This window comes from Oryx dammah, unplaced genomic scaffold (assembly GCF_014754425.2).
Source record: "Oryx dammah isolate SB20612 unplaced genomic scaffold, SCBI_Odam_1.1 HiC_scaffold_11031, whole genome shotgun sequence".
Taxonomy (NCBI): Eukaryota; Metazoa; Chordata; class Mammalia; order Artiodactyla; family Bovidae; genus Oryx; species Oryx dammah.
In genome coordinates, this window is record NW_024080425.1 from 11386 (window position 1) to 17922 (window position 6537).

General features: G+C 36.4%; 1 pseudogene; it reads right to left on the minus strand.

The window, feature by feature from the left end:
* Positions 1-4193: 4193 nt before the first annotated feature.
* Positions 4194-5858, minus strand: LOC120860162 (annotated as a pseudogene).
* Positions 5859-6537: the final 679 nt, after the last annotated feature.

Consider the following 6537-nt stretch of genomic DNA (forward strand, 5'->3'; position numbering starts at 1 on the left):
GATGGATGGCATCACTGATTTGATGGACGTGGGTCTGAGCGAACTCCGGGAGTTGGTGATCGATAGGGAGGGCTGGTGTGCTGCGATTCACAAAGAGTCGGACACGACTGAGTGAACTGAACTGAACGGAAGACTATTCTGTGATTTCCTAAAATGAAAATAATGAAGGGTAACGATATGGAAGTCATATTGACCTCATTAGGCCCTGCAGTTACACTTTTGCTTGTTATATTTTAAGCATCAAATTTCATCCTCTAAATTTCTCCCATAAATATTTCTAATTTTTGCCCCAATTCGTTGTATTTACCTCACTTAAATTTTTATTTTTACTTTGACTATTTTCAGTTCAGTTAAGTTCAGTCACTCAGTCGTGTATGAATTTTTGCAACACCATGAATTGCAGCATACCAGGCCTCCCTGTCCATCACCAACTCACGGAGTTCACTTGAACTCATGTCCACCGAGTTGGTGATTCCATCCAGTCATCTCATCCTCTCTCATCCCCTTTTCCTGCTGCCCCCAATCCCTCCCAGAATCACAGTCTTTTCCAATGCGTCAACACTTCGCATGAGGTGGCCAGGGTATTGGAGTTTTAGCTTTAGCATCATTCCTTCTAAAGAATACCCAGGGCTGATCTCCTTTAGAACGGAATGGTTGGATGTCCTTGCAGTCCAAGGGACTCTCAAGAGTCTTCTCCAACACCACTGTTCAAAAGCATAGATTCTTTGGCACTCAGCTTTCTTCACAGCCCAACTCTTACATCCATACACGACCACTGGAAAATCCATAGCCTTGACTATATGGACATTTTTTGGCAAAGTAATGTCTCTGCTTTTCAATAGGCTCTCTAGGTTGGTCCTAACTTTACTTCCAAGGAGTAAGTGTCCTTTAATTTCATGGCTGCAGTAACCATCTGCTGTTATTTTGGAGCCCCCCAAAATAAAATCTCACACTGTTTCCACTAAAACAGTTTCTATTGCTTTACAATTTTAAGCACCATTTATAAAGTAAATACATAAAGGTAAGAAAATTTGAATTCATGTACAATGTTTCCCTAATGAATTGAGCTATTTTCTTTATTCTTTGGTAATTAAAGGCACCAATATATTGAAGCCATCTGGGAATCGATCACCATCATAAAGGATCATGTAATCTGGTTTCCTTTGGTTAGACAATTGAAGTACAGGTTACTAATATGCTTTCATGAGGGAACAAAAACTGTAGCTTTTCAACATGATGTATTGAATGTCCTTATCCATGCCTCTTCCAAGTTGTCACAGAGGACTAAGGGAATTTAACCTGTTCTTTTTCAGAAGGACCTGCCTCTCAAAGCAGAACATTAAAAAAAAAAAAAAAAAGATAAAAGGGAGTGAGAAGAATTAATCAATACATGGCAATGAAATGGAAAATGGAATCACCTTTAAGGTGATATTGCTCAAAGCATTCAAATTTGACTAATTTGTAAGACACCTGAAATCTAAAACAAGGCTACTGGGCTTTGGACTTGAAATGATATCTAAGGACACCAATTACAATAGCTCTTACAATGGCTCCAAAATGCTCGCCTCTCTAAAGCATAGTATTCTCATTTACATTTAATGAAACGTTTCAATGAAAGAAAAAGTGTGTGTTTTGTTGACCACTCCCTTATCTACACAGATATTCGACAGATTTCACCATCCATTAGCTGCAAGAATGAAACACTGACCTTAACTTAGTGTTATCCTATGAGGATTACCATACAAAAACAGAGACTTAACTTGATGTTACCATTTCCATCTGAAGGAATGACCACAAATTTGAGATTGCCAATGGATAGTCCAACAAGCAGGGATTTGCTCAAAGTATTTCAAAGTGAAATATATTTAGGATCAACTATTGATTTTGATCCTTGCTTACTCCATGACTTTTTTAGATTATTAAAATAAATGATACTTTTCTCTCTTTCCTTTTCTTTTCTTTTTGCTACATGTCTCTGTAACTAATACTGAATTTTAGTGAACTGTGGCCTGAAACAACATGCTTAAAATGAGTTCTTGTAGAAGGTAAACTTCATGGGAGCAGCAATAGTTTTATAATTTGAATTCTCACATTTAACATTCATGTAAATATAAATGTTTATCAACTTGTAGTAATTTCTCAGTAAATCGGAGGTGCATTATGATAATAGTGCAGGTTATAGGATGTTGTTGAGTAATGTGTAGAGCATTTCATTGGTTATTACATTTTTCTATTGATAATTTAGTAAATACTTAAAATGCATCATTTTCAGGCTCTAAGTTTCACCTGATGTGAAAGATACATTAAAAAAAAAATAGAGAGAGAGCAGACATAAAACACATTGAAGACCTGATATCTGTGCTCACCTTGGTAGGAGGGCAAACAGAAGTTCCTTTCAACCCTGAGAAAGAATTGAGACTAAATTTTGAGAAGGGGTTTACCATGACAATATAGTTTGTGTGATTGTAGCTCCAGAAGAGAAAGATAAAGAAATTACTAAGGAAAACATATATCCTGTCTTCAAATAACTTGTTAACCATGCTGATGTGCTGCAATCACTACCAGGAATTATCATTTGTCTCTGTGGGGACAGATAACCAACATTGAAACATGTCTTAGGAAATATAGACATGGATCTTGGTGTCAGGAAATAAAGGTGAGCCTTAAGGAGAGCAGATCAGAAGTGATCCTACAGAATACCACTTGTAAAGTACATGAGAAACGCTGGTCTAGACAAAGCACAAGTTAGATCAAGATTGCTGGGAGAAATATCAATAACCTCAGATATGTAGATGACACCACATTACAGCAGAAAGTGAAGAGAAACTAAAAAGCCTTTTGTTAAGAATCAAAGAGGAGAATGAAAAACTTGGCTTGAAGCTCAACATTCAGAAAATGAACATCATGGCATCCAGTCCCATCACTTCATGGGAAATAGACTGGGAAACAGGGAAAACAGTGTCAGATTTTATTTGCGGGGGGGGGGGGGGGGAAAGGTGTGTGGCTCCAAAATCACTGCAGATGGTGACTGCAGCCATGAAATTAAAGAACACTTACTCCCTGGGAGAAAAGTTATTAGCAACCTAGATAGCATATTTTAAAGCAGAGACATTACTTTGCCAAGAAAGGTCCATCTAGTTAAGGACCTATGATTTTTCCTGTGGTCATGTATGGCTGTGAGAGTTGGACTGTGAAGAAAGCTGAGCACCAAAGAGTTGATGATTTTGAACTGTGGTGTTTGAGAAGACTCTTGAGAGTCCCTTGGACTGGAGTTCCAACCAGTCCATTCTGATGGAGATCAACCTTGGGATTTCTTTGGAGGGAATGATGCTGAAGCTGAAACTCCAGTACCATGACCACCTCATGAAAGAGTTGATTCATTGAAAAAGACTGATTCTGGGACGGATTAAGGGCAGGAGGAGAAAAGGATGACAGAGGATGAGATGGCTGGGTGGCATCACTGACTACGGATGTGAATCTGAGTGAACTCCGGAAGTTGGTGATGGACAGGGAGGCCTAGTGTGCTGTGATTCATGGGGTCACAAAGAGTCGTACACGACTGAGCGACTGAACTGAACTGAACTGAACTGAACTGAAAATATATATCTTGTGCTGACCATGGGCCGGTCACTGATTATGTCATGTTATCTTTGGTACACAATCATGGAATAATGGTGATCATGATTTGGACATGCTACACAATCTATATTTCTAGGATGAAATGAATTTCTATAATGAAGACAATCTGCTGTCTAACCTTTTAAGACTCTAACAGTAACTAATAGAATATAAGGTAACTATGAATGCACTAAGGTACATACTATGTATTTCCATTTTTCTGATTTTATTTGTGTCTCTTCCTTCCCCCATACCGTCCTAATTGAGCCACCCATTCATTTCAGCAGGGATGATTTCAGAAGTCACTTTACATACATTACATCTTTTCCCTTCATTCTTATTTTCTTGCTTACAAACTTTAGATCAGGTGTCATTTACCTAGGATGAATAACGAATTTTTTCTTGAACTGAAGAGTTTATAAAACCGTGCAGTAAAATAGCCAACTATTGAACTAAAGCCTCATTTTACTCTTCATTGATTGAAAATAGAAAACGAAACTATGAAGATGAACATGTAACTTTATTGTTGAAATGAAAAAATTGTAGGTATTTGTTGCCATCTCCCAACGTAAAGTTCAATCTTCATTAGGTTCCATAATCTGACACTTATTTGATAGTTTTAATTAGCATTGTTTTCATATAATGATGATTGTTGATGAGTTGACTTAAAAGAGAGGAGGCAGATGTATAACCGATTGTTGGCACTGAGAACCGTGAGTTGCCTCTCTTTTTCAGGATATGAAAAGGACTGTCATGGGCTGACATATCACTATACCTGACTGGAAATTTAGAAGTCTCCACCATCAGTCCAGAATAACTGCTCTGTAATTGAGATACAATGTGGGTCTGAGAGTAGAGGTAGTTGTAATAACAAAGTCCCCAACGTGGCCAATTACTTGAGTGTAGCTGCTATATGAATACCAATTAAAAATGTTCAACGTTTTTAAAACATCAGGTTGATCTACCACAACCTGGTATGTTTGTCTAACTGATATTGCTGATGGAGAATTTAAGTCACATGGAGATATACCACTTGTATTAGCAAATATCTGGCTGGTATGAGGCTTTTGTATGAAAGGCACAAGTAAACTTGTGGAGGCTGAAAACACACTCACTCCACTCATTGCTGGAAGAAAATCAGTTTTTATAACCTTTGTTGACACTGGGTTTAAGATACTTATTACTATCTCGAACTAATGAAGATATTGGAGATACATTGTTAATCCCAACTGTTCTTTGCATTCTTACAAAAAGTTGGGGATGTCCTGTTTTGAATTTTGATTTTTAGTAGGAGTAACTAAAATCGAAGGAAAACATTATTTAGTTTCTTTAAAAACCACGGTAAAACTGACAAAGCTAAGCTATAAAAATGTATTCCTTTAATGACACCAATTAAAAAGCATCAAATAAAAGACATCCGTTAGTCATTTTAACAGGTAACGTGTTAGAAACAGTTATGCTCCTCAACTAAAAATATGTTGTATATATACAGTAAGTACCACTTTACAGTAAGTACCACTTTAAATAGCTTCGGGACTTGTGTCTGGTTTCACGTTGCTAGGAAAGTTTTTTAAGCATCTAATATTTTAACCTCCAACTGTTATCAACTTCAAAAAATAAAACTTTTTCAAAAATTTGCTACCTCTATTTCAAATTCCGTTTTAGCTATGTATGTGAACATGCTTTCTGGTCACATGATTTAATGTTATATATTGCCAATAAGTGAAATTTTTGGAATCCCTTGCTCAAAAGAGATATTTTCTTTTTCCAGAAAATCAGGTAGTGAAGCGGATCTTTGAAAAGTTTGTCTCTCTTTGCTAAACCCATAAAGGTTAAGTTGTCAAACAACTTTTCATACTATTGGTTTCAAATATTCTGAAAGGCTCCTTTCTTTCCAAGACCTCTTTCTTAAAAAGTTCTTCATTGATCACTATACATATGTCACTCTCATCCCACCATAGATTCAAGCTGATAATTTGCAAGTATATTCCAAACTTTCTGTGGAGATATTTATGAAAAAAATCATTCAGCTCATCTGTTTCAGAGACAGAATGTCTAGCGTAGTCTTTGATCACAAGATCCTCAGACAAAGCCTGAAAAGCATATTCTTCAATCATAGATCTCAAAACCGAGTCCCTAGTAAGTGTATAATCATACAAAGCAGATCTAATGGAGGTTTCTGAGCCAGTTGATTCAGGCTTAGGAGGCCCATCTTGAATTTCTGAAGAAATATGTGCCATCTCAGATAAATCTTTCTTCAGATACTTTTCTCATTTGTCTGATTTTACACACTGCAACTTCAAATATTGCTTGGCTGGCTTACAGAGATACTCTCTAGACCATTGCAGTGGTTCTCAAAGTCAAAAAACTGTGACACCACTAAGTCACTGGTCTCCAAGCAACTGAAGGGTAACTGTGACATCACAAAGTCACTGGTCTCCTAGAAACTGAAGGGACATGTTCAACCAGGATTTACTTCAGCATCAACTTAAAATGCAGACTGCTTACAGAAATAGTAACCAAAGCCATGAAGCCTGCAAAACCTCATTCCTAAAGAGTGTTTGCATCAGCAACAATTTTGACTATTTCCTGTGGAGATGGAGAATGGTGTTGGAAATAATTCTGAGATGTAACTTGGTATCAATATTTTCTGTTATGGAAACATATTTGTCTATTTTATATATACATAAATATTTATGCATATAAATATATATATATATTTCTATATCTATATTTTCATTAAACTTGGGCAAACTTTTGAAAATTGGTAGATATTTATTAAAAGGAGAGAGGGGAGTGATATAAAAGAATACTCATTGATTAGATGCAGCCAATAAAACATATTTTGAAGTATTTCCACTTACATATATTCAATAACTTAGTAGACTTTTGAATCATTCTACATTTGGGTTTTAATTT